Below are 21603 nucleotides of genomic sequence, written 5' to 3'. Positions count from 1 at the left end.
CCGTCATCTGTATGAACATGGAAATATCTGCACGGCCATCTGTATGAACACATAAATATCTGCACCGCCATCTGTATTAAGATGGAGATATCTACACCGGTATCTGTATAAACATGGAAATATCTACACCGTTATCTGTATAAACATGGAAATATCTACACCGCTACCTGTATAAACATGGAAATATCAGCACCACTATCTGTATGAACATGGAAATATCAGCCCCTCTATCTGTATGAACATGGACATATCTACACCACTATCTGTATGAACATGGAAATATCTACACCGCTATCTGTATGAACATGGTATTACCTTCACCGCCATCTGTATGAACATGGATATGTCTAGATAGCCATCTGGATGAACATGGAAATATCTACACCGCTATCTGTATGAACATGGAAATTGCTACACCGCTATCTGTATGAACACGGAAATATCTACACCATTATCTGTTTGAACATGGAAATATCTACACCGCTATCTGTATGAACATGGAAATAGCTACACCGCTATCTCTATAAACATGGAAATATCTACATCGCCATCTGTATGAACATGGAAATATCTACACCGCTATCTGTATGAACATGGAAATATCTTCACCGCCATCTGTATGAACATGGATATATCTACACAGTCATCTGGATGAGCATGGAAATAACTACACCGCTATCTGCATGAACATGGAAATAGCTACACCGCTATCTGTATGAACATGGAAATATCTACACCGCTATCTGTATAAACATGGAAATATCCACACCACTACCTGTATAAACATGGAAATATCAGCACCGCTATCTGTACGAATATGGAAATATCTACACCGCTATCTGTATGAACATGGAAATTGCTACAATGCTATCTGTATGAACATGGAAATATCTACAAAACTATCTGTGTGAACATGGAAATATCTACACCACTATATGTATGAACATGGATATATCTACACAGCCATCTGAATGAACATGGAAATATCTACACCGCTATCTGTATGAACATGGAAATATCTACACAGCCATCTGAATGAACATGGAAATATCTACACCGCTATCTGTATGAACATGGAAATATCTTCACCGCCATCTGTATGAACATGGATATATCTACACAGCCATCTGGATGAACATGGAAATATCTACACCGCTATCTGCATGAACATGGAAATATCTACACCGCTATCTGTATGAACATGGAAATATCTACACCGCTATCTGTATAAACATGGAAATATCCACCCCGCTATCTGTTTGAACATGGAAATATCTACAGAGTTATCTTCATGAAAATGGAAATATCTACACAGCTATCTGCATATACATGGAAATATCTACACAGCTATCCCTTTACACATGGAAATAACTACACCGCTATCTGTATGAACATGGAAATATCTGCACGGCCATCTGTATGAACATATAAATATCTACACCGCCATCTGTATTAAGATGGAGATATCTACACTGCTATCTGTATAAACATGGAAATATCTACACCGCTATCTGTATAAACATGGAAATATCTACACCGCTACCTGTATAAACATGGAAATATTAGCACCGGTATCTGTATGAACATGGAAATATCAGCCCCTCTATCTGTATGAACATGGAAATATCTACACCAGTATCTGTATGAACATGGAAATATCTACACCGCTATCTGTATGAATATGGAATTATCTTCACCGCCAACTGTATGAACATGGATATGTCTACATAGCCATCTGGATGCACATGGAAATATCTACACCGCTATCTGTATGAACATGGAAATATCTACACCGCTACCTGTATGAACATGAAAATATCTTCACCGCCATCTGTATGAACATGGATATATCTACAGAGCCATCTGGATGAACATGGAAATATCTACACCGCTATCAGTATAAACATGGAAATACCTACACCGCTATCTGTATAAACATGGAAATATCTACACCGCTACCTGTATATACATCTAAATATAAGCACCGCTATCTGTAAGAACATGGAAATATCTACACCGCAATCTGTAGGAACATGGAAACATCTGCATCGCTATCTGTATGAACAAGGAAATAGCTACGCCGCTATCTGTATGAACATGGGAATATCTACAGCACTATCTGTATGAACATGGAAATATCTACACCGCTATCTGTATGAACATGGATATATCTACACAGCCGTTTGGATGAACATGGAAATATCTACACCGCTATCTGTGTAATCATGCATACATCTTCACCGCCATCTGTATAAACATGGAAATATATACACCGCTATCTGTATGAACTTGGAAATATCTAAACCGCTATATGCGTGAAAATGGAAATATCTACACAGCTATCTGCATATACATGGAAATATCTACACAGCTATCTCTTTACATATGGAAATAACTACACCGCTATCTGTATGAACATGGAAATATCTACACCGCCATCTGTATGAACATGAAAATATCTGCACGGCCATCTGTATGAACATGTAAATATCTACACCGCCATCTGTATTAAGATGGAGATATCTACACCGGTATCTGTGTAAACATGGAAATATCTACACCGCTATCTGTATAAACATGGAAATATCTTCACCACTACCTGTATAAACATGGAAATATCAGCACCGCTATCTGTACGAACATGGAAATATCAGCCCCTCTATCTGTATGAACATGGAAATGTCTACACCACTATCTGTATGAACATGGAAATATCTACACCGCTATCTTTATGAACATGGAAATATCTTCACCGCCATCTGTATGAACATGGAAATATCTACACCGCCATCTGTATGAACATGGATATATCTACACAGCCATCTGGATGAACATGGAAATATCTACACCGATATCTGCATGAACATGGAAATATCTACACCGCTATCTGTATGAACATGGAAATATCTACACCGCTATCTGTATAAACATGGAAATATCCACACCGCTACCTGTATAAACATGGAAATATCAGCACCGCTATCTGTACGAACATGGAAATATCTACATCGATATCTGTAAGAACATGGAAATAGCTACACTGCTATCTGTATGAACATGGAAATATCTACACAACTATCTGTATGAACATGGAAATATCTACACCGCTATCTGTATGAACATGGATATATCTACACAGCCATCTGAATGAACATGGAAATATCTACACTGCTATCTGTATGAACATGGAAATATCTACACAGCCATCTGAATGAACATGGAAATATCTACACCGCTCTCTGTATGAACATGGAAATATCTACACCTCTATCTGTTTGAACATGGAAATCTCTAAACCGCTATCTGCATGAAAATGGAAATATCTACACAGCTATCTGCATATACATAGAAATATCTACACAGCTATCTCTTTACACATGGAAATATCTACACCGCTATCTGTATGAATATGGAAATATCTACACCGCCATCTGTAAGAACATGGATATATCTAAACAGCCATCTGGATGAACATGGAAATATCTACACCGCTATCTGTATGAACATGGAAATAGCTACACCGCTATCTGTATGAACATAGAAATATCTACACCGCTATCTGTTTGAACATGGAAATAACTGCACCGCTATCTGTATGAACATGGAAATATCTACACCGCAATCTGTATGAACATGGATATATCAACACAGCCATCTGAATGAACATGGAAATGTCTACAACGCTATCTGTATGAACATGGAAATATCAGCCCCTCCATCTGTATGAACATGGAAATATCTACACCACTGTCTGTATGAACATGGAAATATCAACACCGCTATCTGTACGAAGATGGAAATAACTTCACCGCCATCTCTATGAACATGGATATATCTACACAGCCATCTGGATGAACATGGAAATATCTACACCGCTATCTGTATGAACATGGAAATAGCTACACCGCTATCTGTATGAACATGGAAATATCTACACCACTATCTGTATGAACATGGAAATATCTACACCGCTATCTGTACGAAGATGGAAATAATTTCACCGCCATCTCTATGAACATGGATATATCTACACAGCCATCTGGATGAACATGGAAATATCTACACCGCTATCTGCGTAAACATGCATACATCTTCACCGCTATCTGTATAAACATGGAAATACCTACACCGCTATCTGGATGAACATGGAAATATCTACACCGCTATCTGTTTGAACATGGAAATATCTAAACCGCTATCTGCATGAAAATGGAAATATCTACACAGCTATCTGCATATACATGGAAATATCTACACAGCTATCTATTTAGACATGGAAATAACTACACCGCTATCTGTATGAACATGGAAATATCTGCACCGTCATCTGTATGAACATGGAAATATCTGCACGGCCATCTGTATGAACACATAAATATCTACACCGCCATCTGTATTAAGATGGAGGTATCTACACCGGTATCTGTATAAAAATGGAAATATCTACACCGCTATCTGTATGAACATGGAAATAGCTACACCGCCATCTGTATGAACATGGATATATCTACACAGCCATCTGGATGAACATGGAAATATCTACACCGCTATCTGCATGAACATGGAAATAGCTACACCGCTATCTGTATGAACATGGTAATATCTACACCGCTATCTGTATAAACATGGAAATATCCACACCACTACCAGTATAAACATGGAAATATCAGCACCGCTATCTGTATGAACATGGAAATATCTACACCACTATCTGTATGAACATGGAAATATCTACACCGCTATCTGTATGAACATGGAATTACCTTCACCGCCATCTGTATGAACATGGATATGTCTACATAGCCATCTGGATGAACATGGAAATATCTACACCGCTATCTGTATGAACATGGAAATAGCTACAACGCTATCTGTATGAACACGGAAATATCTACACCACTATCTGTATGAACATGGAAATATCTACACCGCCATCTGTATGAAAATGGAAATATCTACACCGCTATCTGTATGAACATGGAAATATCTTCACCGCCATCTGTATGAACATGGATATATCTACACAGCCATCTGGATGAACATGGAAATATCTACACCGCTATCTGCATGAACATGGAAATAGCTACACCGCTATCTGTATGAACATGGAAATATCTACACCGCTATCTGTATGAACATGGAAATATCCACACCACTACCTGTATAAACATGGAAATATCAGCACCGCTATCTGTACGAACATGGAAATATCTACACCGCTATCTGTATGAACATGGAAATAGCTACACTGCTATCTGTATGAACATGGAAATATATACAAAACTATCTGTATGAACATGGAAATATCTGCACCACTATCTGTATGAACATGGATATATCTACACAGCCATCTGAATGAACATGGAAATATCTACACCGCTATCTGTATGAACATGGAAATATCTACACAGCCATCTGAATGAACATGGAAATATCTACACCGCTATCTGTATGAACATGGAAATATCTACACCTCTATCTGTTTAACATGGAAATCTCTAAACCGCTATCTGCATGAAAATGGAAATATCTACACAGCTATCTGCATATACATGGAAATATCTACACAGCTATCTCTTTACACAGGGAAATATCTACACCGCTATCTGTGTAAACATGCATACATCTTCACCGCTATCTGTATAAACATGGAAATATCTACACCGCTATCTGGATGAACATGGAAATATCTACACCGCTATCTGTTTGAACATGGAAATACCTACACCGATATCTGCATGAAAATGGAAATATCTACACAGCTATCTGCATATACATGGAAATATCTACACTGCTATCTCTTTACACATGGAAATAACTACACCGCTATCTGTATGAAGATGGAAATATATGCACGGCCTACTGTATGAACATATAAATATCTACACCGCCATCTGTATTAAGATGGAGATATCTACACCGCTATCTGTATAAATATGGAAATATCTACACCGCTATCTGTATAAACATGGAAATATCTACACCTCTACCTGTATAAACATGGAAATACCAGCACCGCTATCTGTATGAACATGGAAATATTAGCCCCTCTATCAGTATGAACATGGAAATATCTACACCGCTATCTGTATGAAACTGGAAATATCTACACCGCTATCTGTATGAACATGGAATTATCTTCACCGCCATCTGTATGAACATGGATATGTATACATAGCCATCTGGATGAACATGGAAGTATCTACACCGCTATCTGTATGAACACGGAAATATCTACACCGCTATCTGTATAAACATGGAAATATCTACACCGCTGTCTGGATGAACATGGAAATATCTACACCGCTATCTGTGTAAACATGCATACATCTTCACCGTTATCTGTATAAACATGGAAATATATACACCGCTATTTGGATGAACATGGAAATATCTACACCGCTATCTGTATGAACATGGAAATACCTACACAGTTATCTGCATGAAAATGGATATATCTACACAGCTATCTGCATATACATGGAAATATCTACACAGCTATCTCTTTACACATGGAAATAACTACACCGCTATCTCTATAAACATGGAAATATCTACACCGCCATCTGTATGAACAAGGAAATAGCTATACCGCTATCTGTATGAACATGGAAATATCTACACCGTCATCTGTATGAACATGGAAATATCTGCACGGCCATCTGAATGAACACATAAATATGTACACGGCCATCTGTATTTAGATGGAGATATCTACACCGGTATCTGTATAAACATGGAAATATCTACACCGCTATCTGTATAAACATGGAAATATCTACACCGCTACCTGTATAAACATGGAAATATCAGCACCGCTATCTGTATGAACATGGAAATAGCCCCTCTAATTGTATGAACATGGAAATATCTACACCACTATCTGTATGAAAAAGGAAATATCTACACCGCTATCTGTTTGAACATGGAAATACCTACTCCGTTATCTGCATGAAAATGGAAATATCTACACAGCTATCTGCATATACATGGAAATATCTACACAGCTATCTCTTTACACATGGAAATAACTACACCGCTATCTGTATGAACATGGATATAACTACACAGCCATCTGGATGAACATGGAAATATCTACACCGCTATCTGTATGAACATGGAAATAGCTACACCGCTATCTGTATGAACATGGAAATATCCACGCCAATATCTGTATGAACATGGAAATATATACACCGCTCTCTGTATGAACATGGAAATATCTTCACAGCCATCTGTATGAACATGGATATATCTACACAGCCATCTGGATGAACATGGAAATATCTACACCGCTATCTGCATGAACATGGAAATAGCTACACCGCTATCTGTATGAACATGGAAATATCTACACCGCTATCTGTATGAACATGGAAATATCCACACCACTACCTGTATAAACATGGAAATATCAGCACCGCTATCTGTACGAACATGGAAATATCTACACCGCTATCTGTATGAACATGGAAATAGCTACACTGCTATCTATATGAACATGGAAATATCTACAAAACTATCTGTATGAACATGGAAATATCTACACCACTATCTGTATGAACATGGATATATCTACACAGCCATCTGAATGAACATGGAAATATCTACACCGCTATCGGTATGAACGTGGAAATATCTACACAGCCATCTGAATGAACATGGAAATATCTACACCGCTATCTGTATGAACATGGAAATATCTACACCTCTATCTGTTTAACATGGAAATCTCTAAACCGCTATCTGCATGAAAATGGAAATATCTACACAGCTATCTGCATATACATGGAAATATCTACACAGCTATCTCTTTACACAGGGAAATATCTACACCGCTATCTGTGTAAACATGCATACATCTTCACCGCTATCTGTATAAACATGGAAATATCTACACCGCTATCTGGATGAACATGGAAATATCTACACCGCTATCTGTTTGAACATGGAAATACCTACACCGATATCTGCATGAAAATGGAAATATCTACACAGCTATCTGCATATACATGGAAATATCTACACTGCTATCTCTTTACACATGGAAATAACTACACCGCTATCTGTATGAAGATGGAAATATATGCACGGCCTACTGTATGAACATATAAATATCTACACCGCCATCTGTATTAAGATGGAGATATCTACACCGCTATCTGTATAAATATGGAAATATCTACACCGCTATCTGTATAAACATGGAAATATCTACACCTCTACCTGTATAAACATGGAAATACCAGCACCGCTATCTGTATGAACATGGAAATATTAGCCCCTCTATCAGTATGAACATGGAAATATCTACACTGCTATCTGTATGAAACTGGAAATATCTACACCGCTATCTGTATGAACATGGAATTATCTTCACCGCCATCTGTATGAACATGGATATGTATACATAGCCATCTGGATGAACATGGAAGTATCTACACCGCTATCTGTATGAACACGGAAATATCTACACCGCTATCTGTATAAACATGGAAATATCTACACCGCTATCTGGATGAACATGGAAATATCTACACCGCTATCTGAGTAAACATGCATACATCTTCACCGTTATCTGTATAAACATGGAAATATATACACCGCTATTTGGATGAACATGGAAATATCTACACCGCTATCTGTATGAACATGGAAATACCTACACAGTTATCTGCATGAAAATGGAAATATCTACACAGCTATCTGCACATACATGGAAATATCTACACAGCTATCTCTTTACACATGGAAATAACTACACCGCTATCTCTATAAACATTGAAATATCTACACCGCCATCTGTATGAACAAGGAAATAGCTATACCGCTATCTGTATGAACATGGAAATATCTACACCGTCATCTGTATGAACATGGAAATATCTGCACGGCCATCTGAATGAACACATAAATATGTACACGGCCATCTGTACTAAGATGGAGATATCTACACCGGTATCTGTATAAACATGGAAATATCTACACCGCTATCTGTATAAACATGGAAATATCTACACCGCTACCTGTATAAACATGGAAATATCAGCACCGCTATCTGTATGAACATGGAAATAGCCCCTCTAATTGTATGAACATGGAAATATCTACACCACTATCTGTATGAAAAAGGAAATATCTACACCGCTATCTGTTTGAACATGGAAATACCTACACCGTTATCTGCATGAAAATGGAAATATCTACACAGCTATCTGTATAAACATGGAAATATCCACCCCGCTATCTGTTTGAACATGGAAATATCTACAGAGTTATCTTCATGAAAATGGAAATATCTACACAGCTATCTGCATATACATGGAAATATATACACAGCTATCCCTTTACACATGGAAATAACTACACCGCTATCTGTATGAACATGGAAATATCTGCACGGCCATCTGTATGAACATATAAATATCTACACCGCCATCTGTATTAAGATGGAGATATCTACACTGCTATCTGTATAAACATGGAAATATCTACACCGCTATCTGTATAAACATGGAAATATCTACACCGCTACCTGTATAAACATGGAAATATTAGCACCGGTATCTGTATGAACATGGAAATATCAGCCCCTCTATCTGTATGAACATGGAAATATCTACACCAGTATCTGTATGAACATGGAAATATCTACACCGCTATCTGTATGAATATGGAATTATCTTCACCGCCAACTGTATGAACATGGATATGTCTACATAGCCATCTGGATGCACATGGAAATATCTACACCGCTATCTGTATGAACATGGAAATATCTACACCGCTACCTGTATGAACATGAAAATATCTTCACCGCCATCTGTATGAACATGGATATATCTACAGAGCCATCTGGATGAACATGGAAATATCTACACCGCTATCAGTATAAACATGGAAATACCTACACCGCTATCTGTATAAACATGGAAATATCTACACCGCTACCTGTATATACATCTAAATATAAGCACCGCTATCTGTAAGAACATGGAAATATCTACACCGCAATCTGTAGGAACATGGAAACATCTGCATCGCTATCTGTATGAACAAGGAAATAGCTACGCCGCTATCTGTATGAACATGGGAATATCTACAGCACTATCTGTATGAACATGGAAATATCTACACCGCTATCTGTATGAACATGGATATATCTACACAGCCGTTTGGATGAACATGGAAATATCTACACCGCTATCTGTGTAATCATGCATACATCTTCACCGCCATCTGTATAAACATGGAAATATATACACCGCTATCTGTATGAACTTGGAAATATCTAAACCGCTATATGCGTGAAAATGGAAATATCTACACAGCTATCTGCATATACATGGAAATATCTACACAGCTATCTCTTTACATATGGAAATAACTACACCGCTATCTGTATGAACATGGAAATATCTACACCGCCATCTGTATGAACATGAAAATATCTGCACGGCCATCTGTATGAACATGTAAATATCTACACCGCCATCTGTATTAAGATGGAGATATCTACACCGGTATCTGTGTAAACATGGAAATATCTACACCGCTATCTGTATAAACATGGAAATATCTTCACCACTACCTGTATAAACATGGAAATATCAGCACCGCTATCTGTACGAACATGGAAATATCAGCCCCTCTATCTGTATGAACATGGAAATATCTACACCACTATCTGTATGAACATGGAAATATCTACACCGCTATCTTTATGAACATGGAAATATCTTCACCGCCATCTGTATGAACATGGAAATATCTACACCGCCATCTGTATGAACATGGATATATCTACACAGCCATCTGGATGAACATGGAAATATCTACACCGATATCTGCATGAACATGGAAATATCTACACCGCTATCTGTATGAACATGGAAATATCTACACCGCTATCTGTATAAACATGGAAATATCCACACCGCTACCTGTATAAACATGGAAATATCAGCACCGCTATCTGTACGAACATGGAAATATCTACATCGATATCTGTAAGAACATGGAAATAGCTACACTGCTATCTGTATGAACATGGAAATATCTACACAACTATCTGTATGAACATGGAAATATCTACACCGCTATCTGTATGAACATGGATATATCTACACATCCATCTGAATGAACATGGAAATATCTACACTGCTATCTGTATGAACATGGAAATATCTACACAGCCATCTGAATGAACATGGAAATATCTACACCGCTCTCTGTATGAACATGGAAATATCTACACCTCTATCTGTTTGAACATGGAAATCTCTAAACCGCTATCTGCATGAAAATGGAAATATCTACACAGCTATCTGCATATACATAGAAATATCTACACAGCTATCTCTTTACACATGGAAATATCTACACCGCTATCTGTATGAACATGGAAATATCTACACCGCCATCTGTAAGAACATGGATATATCTAAACAGCCATCTGGATGAACATGGAAATATCTACACCGCTATCTGTATGAACATGGAAATAGCTACACCGCTATCTGTATGAACATAGAAATATCTACACCGCTATCTGTTTGAACATGGAAATAACTGCACCGCTATCTGTATGAACATGGAAATATCTACACCGCAATCTGTATGAACATGGATATATCAACACAGCCATCTGAATGAACATGGAAATGTCTACACCGCTATCTGTATGAACATGGAAATATCAGCCCCTCCATCTGTATGAACATGGAAATATCTACACCACTGTCTGTATGAACATGGAAATATCAACACCGCTATCTGTACGAAGATGGAAATAACTTCACCGCCATCTCTATGAACATGGATATATCTACACAGCCATCTGGATGAACATGGAAATATCTACACCGCTATCTGTATGAACATGGAAATAGCTACACCGCTATCTGTATGAACATGGAAATATCGACACCACTATCTGTATGAACATGGAAATATCTACACCGCTATCTGTACGAAGATTGAAATAATTTCACCGCCATCTCTATGAACATGGATATATCTACACAGCCATCTGGATGAACATGGAAATATCTACACCGCTATCTGCGTAAACATGCATACATCTTCACCGCTATCTGTATAAACATGGAAATACCTACACCGCTATCTGGATGAACATGGAAATATCTACACCGCTATCTGTTTGAACATGGAAATATCTAAACCGCTATCTGCATGAAAATGGAAATATCTACACAGCTATCTGCATATACATGGAAATATCTACACAGCTATCTATTTAGACATGGAAATAACTACACCGCTATCTGTATGAACATGGAAATATCTGCACCGTCATCTGTATGAACATGGAAATATCTGCACGGCCATCTGTATGAACACATAATTATCTACACCGCCATCTGTATTAAGATGGAGGTATCTACACCGGTATCTGTATAAAAATGGAAATATCTACACCGCTATCTGTATGAACATGGAAATAGCTACACCGCCATCTGTATGAACATGGATATATCTACACAGCCATCTGGATGAACATGGAAATATCTACACCGCTATCTGCATGAACATGGAAATAGCTACACCGCTATATGTATGAACATGGAAATATCTACACCGCTATCTGTATAAACATGGAAATATCCACACCACTACCAGTATAAACATGGAAATATCAGCACCGCTATCTGTATGAACATGGAAATATCTACACCACTATCTGTATGAACATGGAAATATCTACACCGCTATCTGTATGAACATGGAATTACCTTCACCGCCATCTGTATGAACATGGATATGTCTACACAGCCATCTGGATGAACATGGAAATATCTACACCGCTATCTGTATGAACATGGAAATAGCTACAACGCTATCTGTATGAACACGGAAATATCTACACCACTATCTGTATGAACATGGAAATATCTACACCGCCATCTGTATGAACATGGAAATATCTACACCGCTATCTGTATGAACATGGAAATATAAGCACCGCTATCTGTATTAAGATGGAAATATCTACACCGCAATCTGTACGAACATGGAAATATCTACACCGCTATCTGCATGAAAATGGAAATATCTACACAGCTATCTGCATATACATGGAAATATCTACACAGCTATCTCTTTACACATGTAAATAACTACACCGCCATCTCTATAAACATGGAAATATCTACACCGCCATCTGTATGAACATGGAAATATCTCCACCGCCATCTGTATGAACATATAAACATGTACACTGTCATCTGTATTAAGATAGAGATATCTACACCACTATCTGTATAAACATGGAAATATTTACACCGCTATCTGTATGAACATGGAAATATCTACACCGAAATCTGTATGAACATGGAAATATCTACACCGCTATCTGTATGAACATGGAAATATCTTCACCGCCATCTGTATGAACATGGATATATCTACACAGCCATATGGATGAACATGGAAATAACTACACCGCTATCTGTATGAACATGGAAATATATACACCGCTATCTGTGTAATCATGCATACATCTTCACCGCCATCTGTATCAACATGGAAATATATACACCGCTATCTGTATGAACTTGGAAGTATCTAAACCGCTATATGCATGAAAATGGAAATATCTACACAGCTATCTGCATATACAGGGAAATATCTACACAGCTATCTCTTTACATATGGAAATAACTACACCGCTATCTGTATGAACATGGAAATATCTACACCGCCATCTGTATGAACATGGAAATATCTACACCGCTATCTGTATGAACATATAAATATCTACACCGCCATCTGTATTAAGATGGAGATATCTACACCGCTATCTGTATAAACATGGAAATATCTACACCGCTATCTGTATAAACATGGAAATATCTACACCGCTATCTGCATAAACATGGAAATATCTTCACCGCTACCTGTATAAACATGGAAATATCAGCACTGCTATCTGTATGAACATGGAAATATCAGCCCCTCTATCTGTATGAACATGGAAATATCTACACCACTGTCTGTATGAACATGGAAATATCTACACCGCTATCTCTATGAACATGGAAATATCTTCACCGCCATCTGTATGAACATGGATATATCTACACAGCCACCTGGATGAACATGGCAATATCTACACCGCTATCTGTATGAACATGGAAATAGCTACACCTCTATCTTTACGAACATGGAAATATCTACACCACTATCTGTATGAACATGGAAATATCTACACCGCTATCTGTACGAAGATAGAAATAACTTCACCGCCATCTCTATGAACATGGATACATCTACACAGCCATCTGGATGAACATGGAAATATCTACACCGCTATCTGCGTAAACATGCAAACATCTTCACCGCTGTCTGTATAAACATGGAAATATCTACACCGTTATCTGTATGAACATGGAAATATCTACACCGCTATCTGTTTGAACATGGAAATATCTAAACCGCTATCTGCATGAAAATGGAAATATCTACACAGCTATCTGCATATACATGGAAATATCTACACAGCTATCTCTTTAGACATGGAAATAACTACACCGCTATCTGTATGAACATGGAAATATCTACACCGTCATCTGTATGAACATGGAAATATCTGCACGGCCATCTGTATGAACACATAAATATCTGCACCGCCATCTGTATTAAGATGGAGATATCTACACCGGTATCTGTATAAACATGGAAATATCTACACCGTTATCTGTATAAACATGGAAATATCTACACCGCTACCTGTATAAACATGGAAATATCAGCACCACTATCTGTATGAACATGGAAATATCAGCCCCTCTATCTGTATGAACATGGACATATCTACACCACTATCTGTATGAACATGGAAATATCTACACCGCTATCTGTATGAACATGGTATTACCTTCACCGCCATCTGTATGAACATGGATATGTCTAGATAGCCATCTGGATGGACATGGAAATATCTACACCGCTATCTGTATGAACATGGAAATTGCTACACCGCTATCTGTATGAACACGGAAATATCTACACCATTATCTGTTTGAACATGGAAACATCTACACCGCTATCTGTATGAACATGGAAATAGCTACACCGCTATCTCTATAAACATGGAAATATCTACATCGCCATCTGTATGAACATGGAAATATCTACACCGCTATCTGTATGAACATGGAAATATCTTCACCGCCATCTGTATGAACATGGATATATCTACACAGTCATCTGGATGAGCATGGAAATAACTACACCGCTATCTGCATGAACATGGAAATAGCTACACCGCTATCTGTATGAACATGGAAATATCTACACCGCTATCTGTATAAACATGGAAATATCCACACCACTACCTGTATAAACATGGAAATATCAGCACCGCTATCTTTACGAACATGGAAATATCTACACCGCTATCTGTATGAACATGGAAATTGCTACAATGCTATCTGTATGAACATGGAAATATCTACAAAACTATCTGTGTGAACATGGAAATATCTACACCACTATATGTATGAACATGGATATATCTACACAGCCATCTGAATGAACATGGAAATATCTACACCGCTATCTGTATGAACATGGAAATATCTACACAGCCATCTGAATGAACATGGAAATATCTACACCGCTATCTGTATGAACATGGAAATATCTTCACCGCCATCTGTATGAACATGGATATATCTACACAGCCATCTGGATGAACATGGAAATATCTACACCGCTATCTGCATGAACATGGAAATATCTACACCGCTATCTGTATGAACATGGAAATATCTACACCGCTATCTGTATAAACATGGAAATATCCACCCCGCTATCTGTTTGAACATGGAAATATCTACAGAGTTATCTTCATGAAAATGGAAATATCTACACAGCTATCTGCATATACATGGAAATATCTACACAGCTATCCCTTTACACATGGAAATAACTACACCGCTATCTGTATGAACATGGAAATATCTGCACGGCCATCTGTATGAACATATAAATATCTACACCGCCATCTGTATTAAGATGGAGATATCTACACTGCTATCTGTATAAACATGGAAATATCTACACCGCTATCTGTATAAACATGGAAATATCTACACCGCTACCTGTATAAACATGGAAATATTAGCACCGGTATCTGTATGAACATGGAAATATCAGCCCCTCTATCTGTATGAACATGGAAATATCTACACCAGTATCTGTATGAACATGGAAATATCTACACCGCTATCTGTATGAATATGGAATTATCTTCACCGCCAACTGTATGAACATGGATATGTCTACATAGCCATCTGGATGCACATGGAAATATCTACACCGCTATCTGTATGAACATGGAAATATCTACACCGCTACCTGTATGAACATGAAAATATCTTCACCGCCATCTGTATGAACATGGATATATCTACAGAGCCATCTGGATGAACATGGAAATATCTACACCGCTATCAGTATAAACATGGAAATACCTACACCGCTATCTGTATAAACATGGAAATATCTACACCGCTACCTGTATATACATCTAAATATAAGCACCGCTATCTGTAAGAACATGGAAATATCTACACCGCAATCTGTAGGAACATGGAAACATCTGCATCGCTATCTGTATGAACAAGGAAATAGCTACGCCGCTATCTGTATGAACATGGGAATATCTACAGCACTATCTGTATGAACATGGAAATATCTACACCGCTATCTGTATGAACATGGATATATCTACACAGCCGTTTGGATGAACATGGAAATATCTACACCGCTATCTGTGTAATCATGCATACATCTTCACCGCCATCTGTATAAACATGGAAATATATACACCGCTATCTGTATGAACTTGGAAATATCTAAACCGCTATATGCGTGAAAATGGAAATATCTACACAGCTATCTGCATATACATGGAAATATCTACACAGCTATCTCTTTACATATGGAAATAACTACACCGCTATCTGTATGAACATGGAAATATCTACACCGCCATCTGTATGAACATGAAAATATCTGCACGGCCATCTGTATGAACATGTAAATATCTACACCGCCATCTGTATTAAGATGGAGATATCTACACCGGTATCTGTGTAAACATGGAAATATCTACACCGCTATCTGTATAAACATGGAAATATCTTCACCACTACCTGTATAAACATGGAAATATCAGCACCGCTATCTGTACGAACATGGAAATATCAGCCCCTCTATCTGTATGAACATGGAAATATCTACACCACTATCTGTATGAACATGGAAATATCTACACCGCTATCTTTATGAACATGGAAATATCTTCACCGCCATCTGTATGAACATGGAAATATCTACACCGCCATCTGTATGAACATGGATATATCTACACAGCCATCTGGATGAACATGGAAATATCTACACCGATATCTGCATGAACATGGAAATATCTACACCGCTATCTGTATGAACATGGAAATATCTACACCGCTATCTGTATAAACATGGAAATATCCACACCGCTACCTGTATAAACATGGAAATATCAGCACCGCTATCTGTACGAACATGGAAATATCTACATCGATATCTGTAAGAACATGGAAATAGCTACACTGCTATCTGTATGAACATGGAAATATCTACACAACTATCTGTATGAACATGGAAATATCTACACCGCTATCTGTATGAACATGGATATATCTACACAGCCATCTGAATGAACATGGAAATATCTACACTGCTATCTGTATGAACATGGAAATATCTACACAGCCATCTGAATGAACATGGAAATATCTACACCGCTCTCTGTATGAACATGGAAATATCTACACCTCTATCTGTTTGAACATGGAAATCTCTAAACCGCTATCTGCATGAAAATGGAAATATCTACACAGCTATCTGCATATACATAGAAATATCTACACAGCTATCTCTTTACACATGGAAATATCTACACCGCTATCTGTATGAACATGGAAATATCTACACCGCCATCTGTAAGAACATGGATATATCTAAACAGCCATCTGGATGAACATGGAAATATCTACACCGCTATCTGTATGAACATGGAAATAGCTACACCGCTATCTGTATGAACATAGAAATATCTACACCGCTATCTGTTTGAACATGGAAATAACTGCACCGCTATCTGTATGAACATGGAAATATCTACACCGCAATCTGTATGAACATGGATATATCAACACAGCCATCTGAATGAACATGGAAATGTCTACAACGCTATCTGTATGAACATGGAAATATCAGCCCCTCCATCTGTATGAACATGGAAATATCTACACCACTGTCTGTATGAACATGGAAATATCAACACCGCTATCTGTACGAAGATGGAAATAACTTCACCGCCATCTCTATGAACATGGATATATCTACACAGCCATCTGGATGAACATGGAAATATCTACACCGCTATCTGTATGAACATGGAAATAGCTACACCGCTATCTGTATGAACATGGAAATATCTACACCACTATCTGTATGAACATGGAAATATCTACACCGCTATCTGTACGAAGATGGAAATAATTTCACCGCCATCTCTATGAACATGGATATATCTACACAGCCATCTGGATGAACATGGAAATATCTACACCGCTATCTGCGTAAACATGCATACATCTTCACCGCTATCTGTATAAACATGGAAATACCTACACCGCTATCTGGATGAACATGGAAATATCTACACCGCTATCTGTTTGAACATGGAAATATCTAAACCGCTATCTGCATGAAAATGGAAATATCTACACAGCTATCTGCATATACATGGAAATATCTACACAGCTATCTATTTAGACATGGAAATAACTACACCGCTATCTGTATGAACATGGAAATATCTGCACCGTCATCTGTATGAACATGGAAATATCTGCACGGCCATCTGTATGAACACATAAATATCTACACCGCCATCTGTATTAAGATGGAGGTATCTACACCGGTATCTGTATAAAAATGGAAATATCTACACCGCTATCTGTATGAACATGGAAATAGCTACACCGCCATCTGTATGAACATGGATATATCTACACAGCCATCTGGATGAACATGGAAATATCTACACCGCTATCTGCATGAACATGGAAATAGCTACACCGCTATCTGTATGAACATGGTAATATCTACACCGCTATCTGTATAAACATGGAAATATCCACACCACTACCAGTATAAACATGGAAATATCAGCACCGCTATCTGTATGAACATGGAAATATCTACACCACTATCTGTATGAACATGGAAATATCTACACCGCTATCTGTATGAACATGGAATTACCTTCACCGCCATCTGTATGAACATGGATATGTCTACACAGCCATCTGGATGAACATGGAAATATCTACACCGCTATCTGTATGAACATGGAAATAGCTACAACGCTATCTGTATGAACACGGAAATATCTACACCACTATCTGTATGAACATGGAAATATCTACACCGCCATCTGTATGAACATGGAAATATCTACACCGCTATCTGTATGAACATGGAAATATCTTCACCGCCATCTGTATGAACATGGATATATCTACACAGCCATCTGGATGAACATGGAAATATCTACACCGCTATCTGCATGAACATGGAAATAGCTACACCGCTATCTGTATGAACATGGAAATATCTACACCGCTATCTGTATGAACATGGAAATATCCACACCACTACCTGTATAAACATGGAAATATCAGCACCGCTATCTGTACGAACATGGAAATATCTACACCGCTATCTGTATGAACATGGAAATAGCTACACTGCTATCTGTATGAACATGGAAATATATACAAAACTATCTGTATGAACATGGAAATATCTGCACCACTATCTGTATGAACATGGATATATCTACACAGCCATCTGAATGAACATGGAAATATCTACACCGCTATCTGTATGAACATGGAAATATCTACACAGCCATCTGAATGAACATGGAAATATCTACACCGCTATCTGTATGAACATGGAAATATCTACACCTCTATCTGTTTAACATGGAAATCTCTAAACCGCTATCTGCATGAAAATGGAAATATCTACACAGCTATCTGCATATACATGGAAATATCTACACAGCTATCTCTTTACACAGGGAAATATCTACACCGCTATCTGTGTAAACATGCATACATCTTCACCGCTATCTGTATAAACATGGAAATATCTACACCGCTATCTGGATGAACATGGAAATATCTACACCGCTATCTGTTTGAACATGGAAATACCTACACCGATATCTGCATGAAAATGGAAATATCTACACAGCTATCTGCATATACATGGAAATATCTACACTGCTATCTCTTTACACATGGAAATAACTACACCGCTATCTGTATGAAGATGGAAATATATGCACGGCCTACTGTATGAACATATAAATATCTACACCGCCATCTGTATTAAGATGGAGATATCTACACCGCTATCTGTATAAATATGGAAATATCTACACCGCTATCTGTATAAACATGGAAATATCTACACCTCTACCTGTATAAACATGGAAATACCAGCACCGCTATCTGTATGAACATGGAAATATTAGCCCCTCTATCAGTATGAACATGGAAATATCTACACCGCTATCTGTATGAAACTGGAAATATCTACACCGCTATCTGTATGAACATGGAATTATCTTCACCGCCATCTGTATGAACATGGATATGTATACATAGCCATCTGGATGAACATGGAAGTATCTACACCGCTATCTGTATGAACACGGAAATATCTACACCGCTATCTGTATAAACATGGAAATATCTACACCGCTATCTGGATGAACATGGAAATATCTACACCGCTATCTGTGTAAACATGCATACATCTTCACCGTTATCTGTATAAACATGGAAATATATACACCGCTATTTGGATGAACATGGAAATATCTACACCGCTATCTGTATGAACATGGAAATACCTACACAGTTATCTGCATGAAAATGGATATATCTACACAGCTATCTGCATATACATGGAAATATCTACACAGCTATCTCTTTACACATGGAAATAACTACACCGCTATCTCTATAAACATGGAAATATCTACACCGCCATCTGTATGAACAAGGAAATAGCTATACCGCTATCTGTATGAACATGGAAATATCTACACCGTCATCTGTATGAACATGGAAATATCTGCACGGCCATCTGAATGAACACATAAATATGTACACGGCCATCTGTATTTAGATGGAGATATCTACACCGGTATCTGTATAAACATGGAAATATCTACACCGCTATCTGTATAAACATGGAAATATCTACACCGCTACCTGTATAAACATGGAAATATCAGCACCGCTATCTGTATGAACATGGAAATAGCCCCTCTAATTGTATGAACATGGAAATATCTACACCACTATCTGTATGAAAAAGGAAATATCTACACCGCTATCTGTTTGAACATGGAAATACCTACTCCGTTATCTGCATGAAAATGGAAATATCTACACAGCTATCTGCATATACATGGAAATATCTACACAGCTATCTCTTTAC

This window comes from Gorilla gorilla, chromosome X, assembly GCF_029281585.2.
Source record: "Gorilla gorilla gorilla isolate KB3781 chromosome X, NHGRI_mGorGor1-v2.1_pri, whole genome shotgun sequence".
NCBI lineage: Eukaryota > Metazoa > Chordata > Mammalia > Primates > Hominidae > Gorilla > Gorilla gorilla.
Note: the sequence above shows the minus strand (reverse complement) of the source record.